We start from the raw sequence: 23,555 nt of genomic DNA on the forward strand, positions 1-23,555 counted from the left end.
TATACTTCAGACTTTTATGATCTGTGAAAATATGGCACTTTTCCCCGAACAAATAGTGTCTCCAGATTTTTAGTGCTAAAACAACTGCTGCTAGCTCAAGATCATGGGTAGGGTAATTACACTCATGCTCCTTCAACTGCCTTGAAGCATAAGCTATTACATTCCCATCTTGCATAAGCACACAACCTAATCCTAGCCTTGAAGCATCACAATAAATCACATAGTCCTTCCCTGTTACAGGAAGTGCCAAAATAGGTGCTGTAACTAGTTTTTTCTTCAATTCCTGAAAACTTTGCTCGCATTTATCTGACCACTCAAACTTAACATTCTTCCTTGTCAAAGCGGTCAAAGGCAATGCCAATCGAGAGAAATCCTCAATAAAACGCCTATAGTATCCTGCCAAACCCAGGAAACTACGTACTTCTGTCGCACTAATTGGTCTTTCCCAATTGACAACCGCTTCTACTTTTTGTGGATCGACACTAACTCCTTTTGCTGAAACTACACGCCCCAAAAATACTACTTGTTCCAACCAGAACTCACATTTGGTGAACTTAGCGTATAACTGCACGTAGAGTCTGTATAACAATCCTCAGATGTTCCTCATGAGATTCTCTGTCAACTGAGTAAACTAATATATCATCAATGAACACAATCACAAACTGATCTAAATACCGATGGAAGATCCTGTTCATGAGATCCATGAAAACCGCTTTTTACCCCTGGACGAGAAAACTGAGTCCGGCGCATTCCCGCTCGCGTTTTCTTGGGACGAGCACCGGAAGTCCTCGAGCTCAGCCCGTTTCCTTCGCTGCAAGTGCATTTCCAGTGGTTTCTGACACCGGACGAGCGTTCGCCACTCGTTGGAAGCATTGGCCATCTTTTGGACCGTTTTGGGTCGCACCACAGTTCTCCCTCCAACGAGTTCGCTTCCCGACCTATACCTCCGGAAAACGTGTCAGGGAGCCTGCCAGGAGTGTGGGTTGAAGTCCTTGGAGCACGAGCCCCGAAGATCGAAAGACTTATGACCAATACGGAGCAAAGGGAAGAAACCGTCGGGGGACCGCTTTTTACCCCAGGACGAGAAAACTGAGTCCGGGGCATCCCGCTCGCGTTTTCTTGGGACGAGCACCGGAAGTCCTCGAGCTCAGCCCGTTTCCTTCGCTGCAAGAGCATTTCCAGTGGTTTCTGACACCGGACGAGCGTTCGCCACTCGTTGGAAGCATTGGCCATCTTTTGGACCGTTTTGGGTCGCACCACAGTTCTCCCTCCAACGAGCTCGCTTCCCGACCTATACCTCCGGAAAACGTGTCAAGGAGCATGCCAGGAGTGTGGGTTGAAGTCCTCAGAGCACGGGCCCCGAAGATCGAAAGACTTATGACCAATACGAAGCAAAGGGAAGAAACCGTCGGGGGACCGCTTTTTACCCCAAGACGAGAAAACTGAGTCCGGGGCATTCCCGCTCGCGTTTTCTTGGGACGAGCACCGGAAGTCCTCGAGCTGAGCCCGTCTCCTTCGCTGCAAGTGCATTTCCAGTGGTTTCTGACACCGGACGAGCGTTCGCCACTCGTTGGAAGCATTGGCCATCTTTTGGACCGTTTTGGGTCGCACCACAGTTCTCCCTCCAACGAGCTCGCTTCCCGACCTATACCTCCGGAAAACGTGTCAGGGAGCATGCCAGGAGTGTGGGTTGAAGTCCTCGGAGCACGAGCCCCGAAGATCGAAAGACTTATAACCAATACGGAGAGAAGGGAAGAAACCGTCGGGGGACCGCTTTTTACCCCAGGACGAGAAAACTGAGTCCGGGGCATTCCCGCTCGCGTTTTCTTGGGACGAGCACCGGAAGTCCTCGAGCTCAGCCCGTTTCCTTCGCTGCAAGTGCATTTCCAGTGGTTTCTGACACCGGACGAGCGTTCGCCACTCGTTGGAAGCATTGGCCATCTTTTGGACCGTTTTGGGTCGCACCACAGTTCTCCCTCCAACGAGCTCGCTTCCCGACCTATACCTCCGGAAAACGTGTCAGGGAGCAAGCCAGGAGTGTGGGCTGAAGTCCTCGGAGCACGAGCCCCGAAGATCGAAAGACTTATGACCAATACGGAGCAAAGGGAAGAAACCGTCGGGGGACCGCTTTTTACCCCAGGACGAGAAAACTGAGTCCGGGGCATTCCCGCTCGCGTTTTCTAGGGACGAGCACCGGAAGTCGTCGAGCTCAGCCCGTTTCCTTCGCTGCAAGTGCATTTCCAGTGGTTTCTGACACCGGACGAGCGTTCGCCACTCGTTGGATGCATTGGCCATCTTTTGGACCGTTTTGGGTTGCACCACAGTTCTCCCTCCAACGAGCTCGCTTCCCGACCTATACCTCTGGAAAACGTGTCAGGGAGCATGCCAGGAGTGTGGGTTGAAGTCCTCGGAGCACGAGCCCCGAAGATCGAAAGACTTATGACGAATACGGAGCAAAGGGAAGAAACCGTCGGGGGACCGCTTTTTACCCTAGGACGAGAAAACTGAGTCCGGGGCATTCCCGCTCGCGTTTTGTTGGGACGAGCACCGGAAGTCGTCGAGCTCAGCCCGTTTCCTTCGCTGTAAGTGCATTTCCAGTGGTTTCTGACACCGGACGAGCGTTCGCCACTCGTTGGATGCACTGGCCATCTTTTGGACCGTTTTGGGTCGCACCACAGTTCTCCCTCCAACGAGCTCGCTTCCCGACCTATACCTCCAGAAAACGTGTTAGGGAGCATGCCAGGAGTGTGGGTTGAAGTCCTCGGAGCACGAGCTCCGAAGATCGAAAGACTTATGACCAATACGGAGCAAAGGGTAGAAACCGTCGGGGGACCGCTTTTTACCCCAGGACGAGAAAACTTAGTCCGGGGCATTTCCGCTCGCGTTTTCTTGGGACGAGCACCGGAAGTCCTCGAGGTCAGCCCATTTCCTTCTCTGCAAGTGCATTTTCAGTGGTTTCTGACACCGGACGAGCGTTCGCCACTCGTTGGAAGCATTGGCCATCTTTTGGACCGTTTTGGGTCGCACCACAGTTCTCCCTCCAACGAGCTCGCTTCCCGACCTATACCTCCAGAAAACGTGTCAGGGAGCATGCCAGGAGTGTGGGTTGAAGTCCTCGGAGCACGAGACCCGAAGATCGAAAGACTTATGACCAATACGGAGCAAAGGGAAGAAACCGTCGGGGGACCGCTTTTTACCCCAGGACGAGAAAACTGAGTCCGGCGCATTCCCGCTCGCGTTTTCTTGGGACGAGCACCGGAAGTCCTCGAGCTCAGCCCGTTTCCTTCGCTGCAAGTGCATTTCCAGTGGTTTTTGACACCGGACTAGCGTTCGCCACTCGTTTGAAGCTTCGGCCATCTTTTGGACCGTTTTGGGTCGCACCACAGTTCTCCCTCCAACGAGCTCGCTTCCCGACCTATACCTCCGGAAAACGTGTCAGGGAGCATGCCAGGAGTGTGGGTTGAAGTCCTCGGAGCACGAGACCCGAAGATCGAAAGACTTATGACCAATACGGAGCAAAGGGAAGAAACCGTCGGGGGACCGCTTTTTACCCCAGGACGAGAAAACTGAGTCCGAGGCATTCCCGCTCGCGTTTTCTTGGGACGAGCACCGGAAGTCCTCGAGCTCAGCCCGTTTCCTTCGCTGCAAGTGCATTTCCAGTGGTTTCTGACACCGGACGAGCGTTCGCCACTCGTTGGAAGCTTCGGCCATCTTTTGGACCGTTTTGGGTCGCACCACAGTTCTCCCTCCAACGAGCTCGCTTCCCGACCTATACCTCTGGAAAACGTGTCAGGGAGCATGCCAGGAGTGTGGGTTGAAGTCCTCGGAGCACGAGACCCGAAGATCGAAAGACTTATGACCAATACGGAGCAAAGGGAAGAAACCGTCGGGGGACCGCTTTTTACCCCAGGACGAGAAAACTGAGTCCGGGGCATTCCCGCTCTCGTTTTCTTGGGACGAGCACCGGAAGTCCTCGAGCTCAGCCCCAGTCCTTCGCTGCAAGTGCATTTCCAGTGGTTTCTGACAACGGACGAGCGTTCGCCACTCGTTGGAATCTTCGGCCATCTTTTGGACCGTTTTGGGTCGCACCACAGTTCTCCCTCCAACGAGCTCGCTTCCCGACCTATACCTCCGGAAAACGTGTCAGGGAGCATGCCAGGAGTGTGGGTTGAAGTCCTCAGAGCACGAGACCCGAAGATCGAAAGACTTATGACCAATATGGAGCAAAGGGAAGAATCCGTCGGGGGACCGCTTTTTACCCCAGGACGAGAAAACTGAGTCCGGGGCATTCCCGCTCGCGTTTTCTTGGGACGAGCACCGGAAGTCCTCGAGCTCAGCCCGTTTCCTTCGCTGCAAGTGCATTTCCAGTGGTTTCTGACACCGGACGAGCGTTCGCCACTCGTTGGAAGCTTCGGCCATCTTTTGGACCGTTTTGGGTCGCACCACAGTTCTCCCTCCAACGAGCTCGCTTCCCGACCTATACCTCCGGAAAACGTGTCAGGGAGCATGCCAGGAGTGTGGGTTGAAGTCCTCGGAGCACGAGACCCGAAGATCGAAAGACTTATGACCAATACGAAGCAAAGGGAAGAAACCGTCGGGGGACCGCTTTTTGCCCCAGGACGAGAAAACTGAGTCCGGGGCATTCCCGCTCGCGTTTTCTTGGGACGACCACCGGAAGTCCTCGAGCTCAGCCCGTTTCCTTCGCTGCAAGTGCATTTCCAGTGGTTTCTGACATCGGACGAGCGTTCGCCATTCGGTGGAAGCGTCGGCCATCTTTTGGACCGTTTTGGGTCGCACCACAGTTCTCCCTCCAACGAGCTCGCTTCCCGACCTATACCTCCGGAAAACGTGTCAGGGAGCATGCCAGGAGTGTGGGTCGAAGTCCTCGGAGCACGAGATCCGAAGATCGAAAGACTTATGACCAATACGGAGCAAAGGGAAGAAACCGTCGGGGGACCGCTTTTTACCCCAGGACGAGAAAACTGAGTCCGGGGCATTCCCGCTCGCGTTTTCTTGGGACGAGCACCGGAAGTCCTCGAGCTCAGCCCGTTTCCTTCGCTGCAAGTGCATTTCCAGTGGTTTCTGACACCGGACGAGCGTTCGCTACTCGTTGGAAGCTTCGGCCATCTTTTGGACCGTTTTGGGTCGCACCACAGTTCTCCCTCCAACGAGCTCGCTTCCCGACCTATACCTCCGGAAAACGTGTCAGAGAGCATGCCAGGAGTGTGGGTTGAAGTCCTCGGAGCACGAGAGCCGAAGATCGAAAGACTTATGACCAATACGGAGCAAAGGGAAGAAACCGTCGGGGGACCGCTTTTTACCCTAGGACGAGAAAACTGAGTCCGGGGCATTCCCGCTCGCGTTTTCTTGGGACGAGCACCGGAAGTCCTCGAGCTTAGCCCGTTTCCTTCGCTGCAAGTGCATTTCCAGTGGTTTCTGACACCGGACGAGCGTTCGCCACTCGTTGGAAGCTTCGGCCATCGTTTGGACCGTTTTGGGTCGCACCACAGTTCTCCCTCCAACGAGCTCGCTTCCCGACCTATACCTCCGGAAAACGTGTCAGGGAGCATGCCAGGAGTGTGGGTTGAAGTCCTCGGAGCACGAGAGCCGAAGATCGAAAGACTTATGACCAATACGGAGCAAAGGGAAGAAACCGTCGGGGGACCGCTTTTTACCCCAGGACGAGAAAACTGAGTCCGGGGCATTCCCGCTCGCGTTTTCTTGGGACGAGCACCGGAAGTCCTCGAGCTCAGCCCGTTTCCTTCGCTGCAAGTGCATTTCCAGTGGTTTCTGACACCGGACGAGCGTTCGCCATTCGGTGGAAGCGTCGGCCATCTTTTGGACCGTTTTGGGTCGCACCATAGTTCTCCCTCCAACGAGCTCGCTTCCCGACCTATACCTCCGGAAAACGTGTCAGGGAGCATGCCAGGAGTGTGGGTTGAAGTCCTCGGAGCACGAGAGCCGAAGATCGAAAGACTTATGACCAATACGGAGCAAAGGGAAGAAACCGTCGGGGGACCGCTTTTTACCCCAGGACGAGAAAACTGAGTCCGGGGCATTCCCGCTCGCGTTTTCTTGGGACGAGCACCGGAAGTCCTCGAGCTCAGCCTGTTTCCTTCGCTGCAAGTGCATTTCCAGTGGTTTCTGACACCGGACGAGCGTTCGCCACTCGTTGGAAGCTTCGGCCATCTTTTGGACCGTTTTGGGTCGCACCACAGTTCTCCCTCCAACGAGCTCGCTTCCCGACCTATACCTCCGGAAAACGTGTCAGGGAGCATGCCAGGAGTGTGGGTTGAAGTCCTCGGAGCACGAGACCCGAAGATCGAAAGACTTATGACCAATACGGAGCAAAGGGAAGAAACCGTCGGGGGACCGCTTTTTACCCCAGGACGAGAAAACTGAGTCCGGGGCATTCCCGCTCGCGTTTTCTTGGGACGAGCACCGGAAGTCCTCGAGCTCAGCCCGTTTCCTTCGCTGCAAGTGCATTTCCAGTGGTTTCTGACACCGGACGAGCGTTCGCAACTCGTTGGAAGCTTCGGCCATCTTTTGGACCGTTTTGGGTCGCACCACAGTTCTCCCTCCAACGAGCTCGCTTCCCGACCTATACCTCCGGAAAACGTGTCAGGGAGCATGCCAGGAGTGTGGGTTGAAGTCCTCGGAGCACGAGACCCGAAGATCGAAAGACTTATGACCAATACGGAGTAAAGGGAAGAAACCGTCGGGGGACCGCTTTTTACCCCAGGAAGAGAAAACTGAGTCCGATGCATTCCCGCTCGCGTTTTCTTGGGACGAGCACCGGAAGTCCTCGAGCTCAGCCCGTTTCCTTCGCTGCAAGTGCATTTCCAGTGGTTTCTGACACCGGACGAGCGTTCGCCATTCGGTGGAAGCGTCGGCCATCTTTTGGACCGTTTTGGGTCGCACCACAGTTCTCCCTCCAACGAGCTCGCTTCCCGACCTATACCTCCGGAAAACGTGTCAGGGAGCATGCCAGGAGTGTGGGTTGAAGTCCTCGGAGCACGAGACCCGAAGATCCAAAGACTTATGACCAAGACGGAGCAAAGGGAAGAAACCGTCGGGGGACCGCTTTTTACCCCAGGACGAGAAAACTGAGTCTGGGGCATTCCCGCTCGCGTTTTCTTGGGACGAGCACCGGAAGTCCTCGAGCTTACCCCGTTTCCTTCGCTGCAAGTGCATTTCCAGTGGTTTCTGACACCGGACGAGCGTTCGCCACTCGTTGGAAGCTTCGGCCATCTTTTGGACCGTTTTGGGTCGCACCACAGTTCTCCCTCCAACGAGCTCGCTTCCCGACCTATACCTCCGGAAAACGTGTCAGGGAGCATGCCAGGAGTGTGGGTTGAAGTCCTCGGAGCACGAGACCCGAAGATCGAAAGACTTATGACCAATACGGAGCAAAGGGAAGAAACCGTCGGAGGACCGCTTTTTACCCCAGGACGAGAAAACTGAGTCCGGGGCATTCCCGCTCGCGTTTTCTTGGGACGAGCACCGGAAGTCCTCGAGCTCAGCCCGTTTCCTTCGCTGCAAGTGCATTTCCAGTATTTTCTGACACCGGACGAGCGTTCGCCACTCGTTGGAAGCTTCGTCCATCTTTTGGACCGTTTTGGGTCGCACCACAGTTCTCCCTCCAACGAGCTCGCTTCCCGACCTATACCTCCGGAAAACGTGTCAGGGAGCATGCCAGGAGTGTGGGTTGAAGTCCTCGGAGCACGAGACCCGAATATCGAAAGACTTATGACCAATACGTAGCAAAGGGAAGAAACCGTCGGAGGACCGCTTTTTACCCCAGGACGAGAAAACTGAGTCCGGGGCATTCCCGCTCGCGTTTTCTTGGGACGAGCACCGGAAGTCCTCGAGCTTAGCCCGTTTCCTTCGCTGCAAGTGCATTTCCAGTGGTTTCTGACACCGGACGAGCGTTCGCCACTCGTTGGAAGCTTCGGCCATCTTTTGGACCGTTTTGGGTCGCACCACAGTTCTCCCTCCAACGAGCTCGCTTCCCGACCTATACCTCCGGAAAACGTGTCAGGGAACATGCCAGGAGTGTGGGTCGAAGTCCTCGGAGCACGAGACCCGAAGATCGAAAGACTTATGACCAATACGGAGCAAAGGGAAGAAACCGTCGGGGGACGGCTTTTTACCCCAAAACGAGAAAACTGAGTCCGGGGCATTCCCGCTCGCGTTTTCTTGGGACGAGCACCGGAAGTCCTCGAGCTCAGCCCGTTTCCTTCGCTGCAAGTGCATTTCCAGTGGTTTCTGACACCGGACGAGCGTTCGCCACTCGTTGGAAGCTTCGTCCATCTTTTGGACCGTTTTGGGTCGCACCACAGTTCTCCCTCCAACGAGCTCGCTTCCCGACCTATACCTCCGGAAAACGTGTCAGGGAGCATGCCAGGAGTGTGGGTCGAAGTCCTCGGAGCACGAGACCCGAAGATCGAAAGACTTATGACCAATACGGAGCAAAGGGAAGAAACCGTCGGGGGACCGCTTTTTACCCCAGGACGAGAAAACTGAGTCTGGGCATTCCCGCTCGCGTTTTCTTGGGACGAGCACCGGAAGTCCTCGAGCTCAGCCCGTTTCCTTCGCTGCAAGTGCATTTCCAGTGGTTTCTGACACCGGACGAGCGTTCGCCACTCGTTGGAAGCTTCGTCCATCTTTTGGACCGTTTTGGGTCGCACCACAGTTCTCCCTCCAACGAGCTCGCTTCCCGACCTATACCTCCGGAAAACGTGTCAGGGAGCATGCCAGGAGTGTGGGTCGAAGTCCTCGGAGCACGAGACCCGAAGATCGAAAGACTTATGACTAATACGGAGCAAAGGGAAGAAACCGTCGGGGGACCGCTTTTTACCCCAGGACGAGAAAACTGAGTCCAGGGCATTCCCGCTCGCGTTTTCTGGGGACGAGCACCGGAAGTCCTCGAGCTCAGCCCGTTTCCTTCGCTGCAAGTGCATTTCCAGTGGTTTCTGACACCGGACGAGCGTTCGCCACTCGTTGGAAGCTTCGTCCATCTTTTGGACCGTTTTGGGTCGCACCACAGTTCTCCCTCCAACGAGCTCGCTTCCCGACCTATACCTCCGGAAAACGTGTCAGGGAGCATGCCAATAGTGTGGGTCGAAGTCCTCGGAGCACGAGACCCAAAGATCGAAAGACTTCTGACCAATACGGAGCAAAGGGAAGAAACCGTCGGGGGACCGCTTTTTACCCCAGGACGAGAAAACTGAGTCCGGGGCATTCCCGCTCGCGTTTTCTTGGGACGAGCACCGGAAGTCCTCGAGCTCAGCCCGTTTCCTTCGCTGCAAGTGCATTTCCAGTGGTTTCTGACACCGGACGAGCGTTCGCCACTCGTTGGAAGCTTCGGCCATCTTTTGGACCGTTTTCGGTCGCACCACAGTTCTCCCTCCAACGAGCTCGCTTCCCGACCTATACCTCCGGAAAACGTGTCAAGGAGCATGCCAGGAGTGTGGGTTGAAGTCCTCGGAGCACGAGACCCGAAGATCGAAAGACTTATGACCAATACGGAGCAAAGGGAAGAAACCGTCGGGGGACCGCTTTTTACCCCAGGACGAGAAAACTGATTCCGGGGCATTCCCGCTCGCGTTTTCTTGGGACGAGCACCGAAAGTCCTCGAGTTCAGCCCGTTTCCTTCACTGCAAGTGCATTTCCAGTGGTTTCTGACACCAGACGAGCGTTCGCCACTCGTTGGAAGCTTCGGCCATCTTTTGGACCGTTTTGGGTCGCACCACAGTTCTCCTTCCAACGAGCTCGCTTCCCGACCTATACCTCCGGAAAACGTGTCAGGGTGCATGCCAGGAGTGTGGGTCGAAGTCCTCGGAGCACGAGACCCGAAGATCGAAAGACTTATGACCAATACGGAGCAAAGGGAAGAAACCGTCGGGGGACCGCTTTTTACCCCAGGACGAGAAAACTGAGTCCGGGGCATTCCCGCTCGCGTTTTCTTGGGACGAGGACCGGAAGTCCTCGAGCTCAGCCCGTTTCCTTCGCTGCAAGTGCATTTCCAGTATTTTCTGACACCGGACGAGCGTTCGCCACTCGTTGGAAGCTTCGTCCATCTTTTGGACCGTTTTGGGTCGCACCACAGTTCTCCCTCCAACGAGCTCGCTTCCCGACCTATACCTCCGGAAAACGTGTCAGGGAGCATGCTAGGAGTGTGGGTCGAAGTCCTCGGAGCACGAGACCCGAAGATCGAAAGACTTATGACCAATACGGAGCAAAGGGAAGAAACCGTCGGGGGACCGCTTTTTACCCCAGGACGAGAAAACTGAGTCCGGGGCATTCCCCGCTCGCGTTTTCTTGGGACGAGCACCGGAAGTCCTCGAGCTCAGCCCGTTTCCTTCGCTGCAAGTGCATTTCCAGTGGTTTCTGACACCGGACGAGCGTTCGCCACTCGTTGGAAGCTTCGGCCATCTTTTGGACCGTTTTGGGTCGCACCACAGTTCTCCCTCCAACGAGCTCGCTTCCCGACCTATACCTCCGGAAAACGTGTCAGGGAGCATGCCAGGAGTGTGGGTTGAAGTCCTCGGAGCACGAGACCGGAAGATCGAAAGACTTATGACCAATACGGAGCAAAGGGAAGAAACCGTCGGGGGACCGCTTTTTACCCCAGGACGAGAAAACTGAGTCCGGGGCATTCCCGCTCGCGTTTTCTTGGGACGAGCACCGGAAGTCCTCGAGCTCAGCCCGTTTCCTTCGCTGCAAGTGCATTTCCAGTGGTTTCTGACACCAGACGAGCGTTCGCCACTCGTTGGAAGCTTCGGCCATCTTTTGGACCGTTTTGGGTCGCACCACAGTTCTCCTTCCAACGAGCTCGCTTCCCGACCTATACCTCCGGAAAACGTGTCAGGGAGCATGCCAGGAGTGTGGGTCGAAGTCCTCGGAGCACGAGACCCGAAGATCGAAAGACTTATGACCAATACGGAGCAAAGGGAAGAAACCGTCGGGGGACCGCTTTTTACCCCAGGACGAGAAAACTGATTCCGGGGCATTCCCGCTCCCGTTTTCTTGGGACGAGCACCGGAAGTCCTCGAGCTCAGCCTGTTTCCTTCGCTGCAAGTGCATTTCCAGTGGTTTCTGACACCGGACGAGCGTTCGCCACTCGTTGGAAGCTTCGGCCATCTTTTGGACCGTTTTGGGTCGCACCACAGTTCTCCCTCCAACGAGCTCGCTTCCCGACCTATCCCTCCGGAAAACGTGTCAGGGAGCATGCCAGGAGTGTCGGTTGAAGTCCTCGGAGCACGAGAGCCGAAGATCGAAAGATTTATGACCAATGCGGAGCAAAGGGAAGAAACCGTCGGGGGACCGCTTTTTACCCCAGGACGAGAAAACTGAGTCCGGGGCATTCCCGCTCGCGTTTTCTTGGGACGAGCACCGGAAGTCCTCGAGCTCAGCCCGTTTCCTTCGCTGCAAGTGCATTTCCAGTGGTTTCTGACACCGGACGAGCGTTCGCCACTCGTTGGAAGCTTCGGCCATCTTTTGGACCGTTTTGGGTCGCACCACAGTTCTCCCTCCAACGAGCTCGCTTCCCGACCTCTACCTCCGGAAAACGTGTCAGGGAGCATGCCAGGAGTGTGGGTCGAAGTCCTCGGAGCACCAGACACGAAGATCGAAAGACTTATGACCAATACGGAGCAAAGGGAAGAAACCGTCGGGGGATCGCTTTTTACCCAGGACGAGAAAACTGAGTCCGGGGCATTCCCGCTCGCGTTTTCTTGGGACGAGCTTCGGAAGTCCTCGAGCTCAGCCCGTTTCCTTCGCTGAAAGTGCATTTCCAGTGGTTTCTGACACCGGACGAGCGTTCGCCACTCGTTGGAAGCTTCGGCCATCTTTTGGACCGTTTTGGGTCGCACCACAGTTCTCCCTCCAACGAGCTCGCTTCCCGACCTATACCTCCGGAAAACGTGTCAGGGAGCATGCCAGGAGTGTGGGTCGAAGTCCTCGGAGCACGAGACCCGAAGATCGAAAGACTTATGACCAATACGGAGCAAACGGAAGAAACCGTCGAGGGACCGCTTTTTACCCCAGGACGAGAAAACTGAGTCCGGGGCATTCCCGCTCGCGTTTTCTTGGGACGAGCACCGGAAGTCCTCGAGCTCAGCCCGTTTCCTTCGCTGCAAGTGCATTTCCAGTGGTTTCTGACACTGGACGAGCGTTCGCCACTCGTTGGAAGCTTCGGCCATCTTTTGGACCGTTTTGGGTCGCACCACAGTTCTCCCTCCAACGAGCTCGCTTCCCGACCTATACCTCCGGAAAACGTGTCAGGGAGCATGCCAGGAGTGTGGGTCGAAGTCCTCGGACCACGAGACTCGAAGATCGAAAGACTTATGACAGATACGGAGCAAAGGGAAGAAACCGTCGGGGGACCGCTTTTTACCCCAGGACGAGAAAACTGAGTCCGGGGCATTCTCGCTCGCGTTTTCTTGGGACGAGCACCGGAAGTCCTCGAGCTCAGCCCGTTTCCTTCGCTGCAAGTGCATTTCCAGTGGTTTCTGACACCGGACGAGCGTTCGCCACTCGTTGGAAGCTTCGTCCATCTTTTGGACCGTTTTGGGTCGCACCACAGTTCTCCCTCCAACGAGCTCGCTTCCCGACCTATACCTCCGGAAAACGTGTCAGGGAGCATTCCAGGAGTGTGGGTCGAAGTCCTCGGAGCACGAGACCCGAAGATCGAAAGACTTATGACCAATACGGAGCAAAGTGAAGAAACCGTCGGGGGACCGCTTTTTACCCCAGGACGAGAAAACTGAGTCCGGGGCATTCCCGCTCGCGTTTTCTTGGGACGAGCACCGGAAATCCTCGAGCTCAGCCCGTTTCCTTCGCTGCAAGTGCTTTTCCAGTGGTTTCTGACACCGGACGAGCGTTCGCCACTCGTTGGAAGCTTCGGCCATCTTTTGGACCGTTTTGGGTCGCACTACAGTTCTCCCTCCAACGAGCTCGCTTCCCGACCTATACCTCCGGAAAACGTGTCAGGGAGCATGCCAGGAGTGTGGGTCGAAGTCCTCGGAGCACGAGACTCGAAGATCGAAAGACTTATGACCAATACGGAGCAAAGGGAAGAAACCGTCGGGGGACCGCTTTTTACCCCAGGACGAGAAAACTGAGTCCGGGGCATTCCCGCTCGCGTTTTCTTGGGACGAGCACCGGAAGTCCTCGAGCTCAGCCCGTTTCCTTCGCTGCAAGTGCATTTCCAGTGGTTTCTGACACTGGACGAGCGTTCGCCACTCGTTGGAAGCTTCGGCCATCTTTTGGACCGTTTTGGGTCGCACCACAGTTCTCCCTCCAACCAGCTCGCTTCCCGACCTATACCTCCGGAAAACGTGTCAGGGAGCATGCCAGGAGTGTGGGTCTAAGTCCTCGGAGCACGAGACCCGAAGATCGAAAGACTTATGACCAATACGGAGCAAAGGGAAGAAACCGTCGGGCGACCGCTTTTTACCCCAGGACGAGAAAATTGAGTCCGGGGCATTCCCGCTCGCGTTTTCTTGGGACGAGCACCGGCAGTCCTCGAGCTCAGCCCGTTTCCTTCGCTGCAAGTGCATTTCCAGTGGTTTCTGACACCGGACGAGCGTTCGCCACTCGTTGGAAGCTTCGGCCATCTTTTGGACCGTTTTGGGTCGCACCACAGTTCTCCCTCCAACGAGCTCGCTTCCCGACCTATACCTCCGGAAAACGTGTCAGGGAGCATGCCAGGAGTGTGGGTCGAAGTCCTCGGAGCACGAGACCCGAAGATCGAAAGACTTATGACCAATACGGAGCAAAGGGAAGAAACCGTCGGGGGATCGCTTTTTACCCCAAGACGAGAAAACTGAGTCCGGGGCATTCCCGCTCGCGTTTTCTTGGGACGAGCACCGGAAGTCCTCGAGCTCAGCCCGTTTCCTTCGCTGCAAGTGCATTTCCAGTGGTTTCTGACACCGGACGAGCGTTCGCCACTCGTTGGAAGCTTCGGCCATCTTTTGGACCGTTTTGGGTCGCACCACAGTTCTCCCTCCAACGAGCTCGCTTCCCGACCTATACCTCCGGAAAACGTGTCAAGGAGCATGCCAGGAGTGTGGGTCGAAGTCTTCGGAGCACGAGACCCAAAGATCGAAAGACTTATGACCAATACGGAGCAAAGGGAAGAAACCGTCGGGGGACCGCTTTTTACCCCAGGACGAGAAAACTGAGTCCGGGGCATTCCCGCTCGCGTTTTCTTGGGACGAGCACCGGAAGTCCTCGAGCTCAGCCCGTTTCCTTCGCTGCAAGTGCATTTCCAGTGGTTTCTGACACTGGACGAGCGTTCGCCACTCGTTGGAAGCTTCGGCCATCTTTTGGACCGTTTTGGGTCGCACCACAGTTCTCCCTCCAACGAGCTTGCTTCCCGACCTATACCTCCGGAAAACGTGTCAGGGAGCATGCCAGGAGTGTGGGTCGAAGTCCTCGGACCACGAGACTCGAAGATCGAAAGACTTATGACAGATACGGAGCAAAGGGAAGAAACCGTCGGGGGACCGCTTTTTACCCCAGGACGAGAAAACTGAGTCCGGGGCATTCTCGCTCGCGTTTTCTTGGGACGAGCACCGGAAGACCTCGAGCTCAGCCCGTTTCCTTCGCTGCAAGTGCATTTCCAGTGGTTTCTGACACCGGACGAGCGTTCGCCACTCGTTGGAAGCTTCGTCCATCTTTTGGACCGTTTTGGGTCGCACCACAGTTCTCCCTCCAACGAGCTCGCTTCCCGACCTATACCTCCGGAAAACGTGTCAGGGAGCATGCCAGGAGTGTGGGTCGAAGTCCTCGGAGCACGAGACCCGAAGATCGAAAGACTTATGACCAATACGGAGCAAAGGGAAGAAACCGTCGGGGGACCGCTTTTTACCCCAGGACGAGAAAACTGAGTCCGGGGCATTCCCGCTCGCGTTTTCTTGGGACGAGCACCGGAAGTCCTCGAGCTCAGCCCGTTTCCTTCGCTGCAAGTGCTTTTCCAGTGGTTTCTGACACCGGACGAGCGTTCGCCACTCGTTGGAAGCTTCGGCCATCTTTTGGACCGTTTTGGGTCGCACCACAGTTCTCCCTCCAACGAGCTCGCTTCCCGACCTATACCTCCGGAAAACGTGTCAGGGAGCATGCCAGGAGTGTGGGTCGAAGTCCTCGGAGCACGAGACTCGAAGATCGAAAGACTTATGACCAATACGGAGCAAAGGGAAGAAACCGTCGGGGGACCGCTTTTTACCCCAGGACGAGAAAACTGAGTCCGGGGCATTCCCGCTCGCGTTTTCTTGGGACGAGCACCGGAAGTCCTCGAGCTCAGCCCGTTTCCTTCGCTGCAAGTGCATTTCCAGTGGTTTCTGACACTGGACGAGTGTTCGCCACTCGTTGGAAGCTTCGGCCATCTTTTGGACCGTTTTGGGTCGCACCACAGTTCTTCCTCCAACCAGCTCGCTTCCCGACCTATACCTCCGGAAAACGTGTCAGGGAGCATGCCAGGAGTGTGGGTCTAAGTCCTCGGAGCACGAGACCCGAAGATCGAAAGACTTATGACCAATACGGAGCAAAGGGAAGAAACCGTCGGGCGACCGCTTTTTACCCCAGGACGAGAAAATTGAGTCCGGGGCATTCCCGCTCGCGTTTTCTTGGGACGAGCACCGGCAATCCTCGAGCTCAGCCCGTTTCCTTCGCTGCAAGTGCATTTCCAGTGGTTTCTGACACCGGACGAGCGTTCGCCACTCGTTGGAAGCTTCGGCCATCTTTTGGACCGTTTTGGGTCGCACAATAGTTCTCCCTCCAACGAGCTCGCTTCCCGACCTATACCTCCGGAAAACGTGTCAGGGAGCATGCCAGGAGTGTGGGTCGAAGTCCTCGGAGCACGAGACCCGAAGATCGAAAGACTTATGACCAATACGGAGCAAAGGGAAGAAACCGTCGGGGGATCGCTTTTTACCCCAGGACGAGAAAACTGAGTCCGGGGCATTCCCGCTCGCGTTTTCTTGGGACGAGCACCGGAAGTCCTCAAGCTCAGCCCGTTTCCTTCGCTGCAAGTGCATTTCCAGTGGTTTCTGACACCGGACGAGCGTTCGCCACTCGTTGGAAGCTTCGGCCATCTTTTGGACCGTTTTGGGTCGCACCACAGTTCTCCCTCCAACGAGCTCGCTTCCCGACCTATACCTCCGGAAAACGTGTCAAGGAGCATGCCAGGAGTGTGGGTCGAAGTCTTCGGAGCACGAGACCCAAAGATCGAAAGACTTATGACCAATACGGAGCAAAGGGAAGAAACCGTCGGGGGACCGCTTTTTACCCCAGGACGAGAAAACTGAGTCCGGGGCATTCCCGCTCGCGTTTTCTTGGGACGAGCACCCGAAGTCCTCGAGCTCAGCCCGTTTCCTTCGCTGCAAGTGCATTTCCAGTGGTTTCTGAAACCGGACGAGCGTTCGCCACTCGTTGGAAGCTTCGGCCATCTTTTGGACCGTTTTGGGTCGCACCACAGTTCTCCCTCCAACCAGCTCGCTTCCCGACCTATACCTCCGGAAAACGTGTCAGGGAGCATGCCAGGAGTGTGGGTCGAAGTCCTCGGAGCACGAGACCCGAAGATCGAAAGACTTATGACCAATACAGAGCAAAGGGAAGAAACCGTCGGGGGACCGCTTTTTACCCCAGGACGAGAAAATTGAGTCCGGGGCATTCCCGCTCGCGTTTTCTTGGGACGAGCACCGGAAGTCCTCGAGCTCAGCCCGTTTCCTTCGCTGCAAGTGCATTTCCAGTGGTTTCTGACACCGGACGAGCGTTCGCCACTCGTTGGAAGCTTCGGCCATCTTTTGGACCGTTTTGGGTCGCACCACAGTTCTCCCTCCAACCAGCTCGCTTCCCGACCTATACCTCCGGAAAACGTGTCAGGGAGCATGCCAGGAGTGTGGGTCGAAGTCCTCGGAGCACGAGACCCGAAGATCGAAAGACTTATGACCAATACGGAGCAAAGGGAAGAAACCGTCGGGGGACCGCTTTTTACCCCAGGACGAGAAAACTGAGTCCGGGGCATTCCCACTCGCGTTTTCTTGGGACGAGCACCGGAAGTCCTCGAGCTCAGCCCGTTTCCTTCGCTGCAAGTGCTTTTCCAGTGGTTTCTGACACCGGACGAGCGTTCGCCACTCGTTGGAAGCTTCGGCCATCTTTTGGACCGTTTTGGGTCGCACCACAGTTCTCCCTCCAACGAGCTCGCTTCCCGACCTATACCTCCGGAAAACGTGTCAGGGAGCATGCCAGGAGTGTGGGTCGAAGTCCTCGGAGCACGAGACCCGAAGATCGAAAGACTTATGACCAATACGGAGCAAAGGGAAGAAACCGTCGGGGGATCGCTTTTTACCCCAGGACGAGAAAACTGAGTCCGGGGCATTCCCGCTCGCGTTTTCTTGGGACGAGCACCGGAAGTCCTCGAGCTCAGCCCGTTTCCTTCGCTGCAAGTGCATTTCCAGTGGTTTCTGACACTGGACGAGCGTTCGCCACTCGTTGGAAGCTTCGGCCATCTTTTGGACCGTTTTGGGTCGCACCACAGTTCTCCCTCCAACCAGCTCGCTTCCCGACCTATACCTCCGGAAAACGTGTCAGGGAGCATGCCAGGAGTGTGGTCTAAGTCCTCGGAGCACGAGACCCGAAGATCGAAAGACTTATGACCAATACGGAGCAAAGGGAAGAAACCGTCGGGGGACCGCTTTTTACCCCAGGACGAGAAAATTGAGTCCGGGGCATTCCCGCTCGCGTTTTCTTGGGACGAGCACCGGCAGTCCTCGAGCTCAGCCCGTTTCCTTCGCTGCAAGTGCATTTCCAGTGGTTTCTGACACCGGACGAGCGTTCGCCACTCGTTGGAAGCTTCGGCCATCTTTTGGACCGTTTTGGGTCGCACCATAGTTCTCCCTCCAACGAGCTCGCTTCCCGACCTATACCTCTGGAAAACGTGTCAGGGAGCATGCCAGGAGTGTGGGTCGAAGTCCTCGGAGCACGAGACCCGAAGATCGAAAGACTTATGACCAATACGGAGCAAAGGGAAGAAACCGTCGGGGGATCGCTTTTTACCCCAGGACGAGAAAACTGAGTCCGGGGCATTCCCGCTCGCGTTTTCTTGGGACGAGCACCGGAAGTCCTCGAGCTCAGCCCGTTTCCTTCGCTGCAAGTGCATTTCCAGTGGTTTCTGACACCGGACGAGCGTTCGCCACTCGTTGGAAGCTTCGGCCATCTTTTGGACCGTTTTGGGTCGCACCACAGTTCTCCCTCCAACGAGCTCGCTTCCCGACCTATACCTCCGGAAAACGTGTCAAGGAGCATGCCAGGAGTGTGGGTCGAAGTCTTCGGAGCACGAGACCCAAAGATCGAAAGACTTATGACCAATACGGAGCAAAGGGAAGAAACCGTCGGGGGACCGCTTTTTACCCCAGGACGAGAAAACTGAGTCCGGGGCATTCCCGCTCGCGTTTTCTTGGGACGAGCACCCGAAGTCCTCGAGCTCAGCCCGTTTCCTTCGCTGCAAGTGCATTTCCAGTGGTTTCTGACACCGGACGAGCGTTCGCCACTCGTTGGAAGCTTCGGCCATCTTTTGGACCGTTTTGGGTCGCACCACAGTTCTCCCTCCAACCAGCTCGCTTCCCGACCTATACCTCCGGAAAACGTGTCAGGGAGCATGCCAGGAGTGTGGGTCGAAGTCCTCGGAGCACGAGACCCGAAGATCGAAAGACTTATGACCAATACGGAGCAAAGGAAAGAAACCGTCGGGGGACCGCTTTTTACCCCAGGACGAGAAAACGCTGTCCGGGGCATTCCCGCTCAAGTTTTCTTGGGACGAGCACCGGAAGTCCTCGAGCTCAGCCCGTTTCCTTCGCTGCAAGTGCATTTCCAGTGGTTTCTGACACCGGACGAGCGTTCGCCACTCGTTGGAAGCTTCGGCCATCTTTTGGACCGTTTTGGGTCGCACCACAGTTCTCCCTCCAACGAGCTCGCTTCCCGACCTATACCTCCGGAAAACGTGTCAGGGAGCATGCCAGGAGTGTAGGTTGAAGTCCTCGGAGCACGAGACCCGAAGATCGAAAGACTTATGACCAATACGGAGCAAAGGGAAGAAACCGTCGGGGGACCGCTTTTTACCCCAGGACGAGAAAACTGAGTCCGGGGCATTCCCGCTCGCGTTTTCTTGGGACGAGCACCGGAAGTCCTCGAGCTCAGCCCGTTTCCTTCGCTGCAAGTGCATTTCCAGTGGTTTCTGACACCGGACGAGCGTTCGGCACTCGTTGGAAGCTTCAGCCATCTTTTGGACCGTTTTGGGTCGCACCACAGTTCTCCCTCCAACGAGCTCGCTTCCCGACCTCTACCTCCGGAAAACGTGTCAGGGAGCATGCCATGAGTGTGGGTCGAAGTCCTCGGAGCACCAGACCCGAAGATCGAAAGACTTATAACCAATACGGAGCAAAGGGATGAAACCGTCGGGGGACCGCTTTTTACCCCAGTACGAGAAAACTGAGTCCGGGGCATTCCCGCTCTCGTTTTCTTGGGACGAGCACCGGAAGTCCTCGAGCTCAGCCCGTTTCCTTCGCTGCAAGTGCATTTCCAGTTGTTTCTGACACCGGACGAGCGTTCGCCACTCGTTGGAAGCTTCGGCCATCTTTTGGACCGTTTTGGGTCGCACCACAGTTCTCCCTCCAACGAGCTCGCTTGCCGACCTATACCTCCGGAAAACGTGTCAGGGAGCATGCCAGGAGTGTGGGTCGAAGTCCTCGGAGCACGAGACCCGAAGATCGAAAGACTTATGACCAATACGGAGCAAAGGGAAGAAACCGTCGGGGGACCGGTTTTTACCCCAGGACGAGAAAACTGAGTCCGGGGCATTCCCGCTCGCGTTTTCTTGGGACGAGCACCGGAAGTCCTCGAGCTCAGCCCGTTTCCTTCGCTGCAAGTGCATTTCCAGTGGTTTCTGACACCGGACGAGCGTTCGCCACTCGTTGGAAGCTTCGGCCATCTTTTGGACCGTTTTGGGTCGCACCACAGTTCTCCCTCCAACGAGCTCGCTTCCCTCCGGAAAACGTGTCAGGGAGCATGCCAGGAGTGTGGGTCGAAGTCCTCGGAGCACCAGACCCGAAGATCGAAAGACTTATGACCAATACGGAGCAAAGGGAAGAAACCGTCGGGGGACCGCTTTTTACCCCAGGACGAGAAAACTGAGTCCGGGGCATTCCCGCTCGCGTTTTCTTGGGACGAGCACCGGAAGTCCTCGAGCTCAGCCCGTTTCCTTCGCTGCAAGTGCATTTCCAGTGGTTTCTGACACCGGACGAGCGTTCGCCACTCGTTGGAAGCTTCGGCCATCTTTTGGACCGTTTTGGGTCGCACCACAGTTCTCCCTCCAACGAGCTCGCTTCCCGACCTATACCTCTGGAAAACGTGTGAGGGAGCATGCCAGGAGTGTGGGTCGAAGTCCTCGGAGCACGAGACCCGAAGATTGAAAGACTTATGACCAATACGGAGCAAAGGGAAGAAACCGTCGGGGGACCGCTTTTTACCCCAGGACGAGAAAACTGAGTCCGGGGCATTCCCGCTCGCGTTTTCTTGGGACGAGCACCGGAAGTCCTCGAGCTCAGCCCGTTTCCTTCGTTGCAAGTGCACTTCCAGTGGTTTCTGTTACCGGACGAGCGTTCGCCACTCGTTGGAAGCTTCGGCCATCTTTTGGACCGTTTTGGGTCGCACCACAGTTCTCCCTCCAACGAGCTCGCTTCCCGACCTATACCTCCGGAAAACGTGTCAGGGAGCATGCCAGGAGTGTGGGTCAAAGTCCTCGGAGCACCAGACCCGAAGATCGAAAGACTTATGACCAATACGGAGCAAAGGGAAGAAACCGTCGGGGGACCGCTTTTTACCCCAGGACGAGAAAACTGAGTCCGGGGCATTCCCGCTCGCGTTTTCTTGGGACGAGCACCGGAAGTCCTCGAGCTCAGCCCGTTTCCTTCGCTGCAAGTGCATTTCCAGTGGTTTCTGACACCGGACGAGCGTTCGCCACTCGTTGGAAGCTTCGGCCATCTTTTGGACCGTTCTGGGTCGCACCACAGTTCTCCCTCCAACGAGCTCGCTTCCCGACCTATACCTCCGGAAAACGTGTCAGGGAGCATGCCAGGAGTGTGGGTCGAAGTCCTCGGAGCACGAGACCCGAAGATCGAAAGACTTATGACCAATACGGAGCAAAGGGAAGAAACCGTCGGGGGACCGCTTTTTACCCCAGGACGAGAAAACTGAGTCCGGGGCATTCCCGCTCGCGTTTTCTTGGGACGAGCACCGGAAGTCCCTAAGCTCAGCCCGTTTCCTTCGCTGCAAGTGCATTTCCAGTGGTTTCTGACACCGGACGAGCGTTCGCCACTCGTTGGAAGCTTCGGCCATCTTTTGGACCGTTTTGGGTCGCACCACAGTTCTCCCTCCAACGAGCTCGGTTCCCGACCTATACCTCCGGAAAACGTGTCAGGGAGCATGCCAGGAGTGTGGGTTGAAGTCCTCGGAGCACGAGACTCGAAGATCGAAAGACTTATGACCAATACGGAGCAAAGGGAAGAAACCGTTGGGGGACCGCTTTTTACCCCAGGACGAGAAAACTGAGTCCGGGGCATTCCCGCTCGCGTTTTCTTGGGACGAGCACTGGAAGTCCTCGAGCTCAGCCCGTTTCCTTCGCTGCAAGTGCATTTCCAGTGGTTTCTGACACCAGACGAGCGTTCGCCACTCGTTGGAAGCTTCGGCCATCTTTTGGACCGTTTTGGGTCGCACCACAGTTCTCCCTCCAACCAGCTCGCTTCCCGACCTATACCTCCGGAAAACGTGTCAGGGAGCATGCCAGGAGTGTGGGTTGAAGTCCTCGGAGCACGAGACCCGAAGATCGAAAGACTTATGACCAATACGGAGAAAAGGGAAGAAACAGTCGGGGGACCGCTTTTTACCCCAGGACGAGAAAACTGAGTCCGGGGCATTCCCGCTCGCGTTTTCTTCGGACGAGCACCGGAAGTCCTCGAGCTCAGCCCGATTCCTTCGCTGCAAGTGCATTTCCAGTGGTTTCTGACACCGGACGAGCGTTCGCCACTCGTTGGAAGCTTCGGCCATCATTTGGATCGTTTTGGGTCGCACCACAGTTCTCCCTCCAACGAGCTCGCTTCCCGACCTATACCTCCGGAAAACGTGTCAGGGAGCATGCCAGGAGTGTGGGTTGAAGTCCTCGGAGCACGAGACCCGAAGATCGAAAGAATTATGACCAATACGGAGCAAAGGGAAGAAACCGTCGGGGGACCGCTTTTTACCCGAGGACGAGAAAACTGAGTCCTGGGCATTCCCGCTCGCGTTTTCTTGGGACGAGCACCGGAAGTCCTCGAGCTCAGCCCGTTTCCTTCGCTGCAAGTGCATTTCCAGTGGTTTCTGACACCGGACGAGCGTTCGCCACTCGTTGGAAGCTTCGGCCATCTTTTGGACCGTTTTGGGTCGCACCATAGTTCTCCCTACAACGAGCTCGCTTCCCGACCTATACTTCCGGAAAACGTGTCAGGGAGCATGCCAGAAGTGTGGGTTGAAGTCCTCGGAGCACGAGACCCGAAGATCGAAAGACTTATGACCAATACGGAGCAAAGGGAAGAAACCGTCGGGGGACCGCTTTTAACCCCAGGACGAGAAAACGGAGTCCGGGGCATTCCCGCTCGCGTTTTCTTGGGACGAGCACCGGAAGTACTCGAGCTCAGCCCGTTTCCTTCGCTGCAAGTGCATTTCCAGTGGTTTCTGACACCGGACGAGCGTTCGCCACTCGTTGGAAGCTTCGGCCATCTTTTGGACCGTTTTGGGTCGCACCACAGTTCTCCCTCCAACGAGCTCGCTTCCCGACCTATACCTCCGGAAAACGTGTCAGGGAGCATGCCAGGAGTGTGGGTTGAAGTCCTCGGAGCACGAGACCCGAAGATCGAAAGACTTATGACCAATACGGAGCAAAGGGAAGAAACCGTCGGGGGACCGCTTTTTACCCCAGGACGAGAAAACTGAGTCCGGGGCATTCCCGCTCGCGTTTTCTTGGGACGAGCACCGGAAGTCCTCGAGCTCAGCCCGTTTCCTTCGCTGCAAGTGCATTTCCAGTGGTTTCTGACACCGGACGAGCGTTCACCACTCGTTGGAAGCTTCAGCCATCTTTTGGACCGTTTTGGGTCGCACCACAGTTCTCCCTCCAACGAGCTCGCTTCCCGACCTATACCTCCGGAAAACGTGTCAGGGAGCATGCCAGGAGTGTGGGTTGAAGTCCTCGGAGCACGAGACCCGAAGATCGAAAGACTTATGACCAATACGGAGCAAAGGGAAGAAACCGTCCGGGGACCGCTTTTTACCCCAGGACGAGAAAACTGAGTCCGGGGCATTCCCGCTCGCGTTTTCCTGGGACGAGCACCGGAAGTCCTCGAGCTCAACCCGTTTCCTTCGCTGCAAGTGCATTTCCAGTGGTTTCTGACACCGGACGAGCGTTCGCCACTCGTTGGAAGCTTCGGCCATCTTTTGGACCGTTTTGGGTCGCACCACAGTTC

Source organism: Cucumis melo, chromosome 10, assembly GCF_025177605.1.
Source record: "Cucumis melo cultivar AY chromosome 10, USDA_Cmelo_AY_1.0, whole genome shotgun sequence".
In the NCBI taxonomy this organism is placed as follows: Eukaryota; Viridiplantae; Streptophyta; class Magnoliopsida; order Cucurbitales; family Cucurbitaceae; genus Cucumis; species Cucumis melo.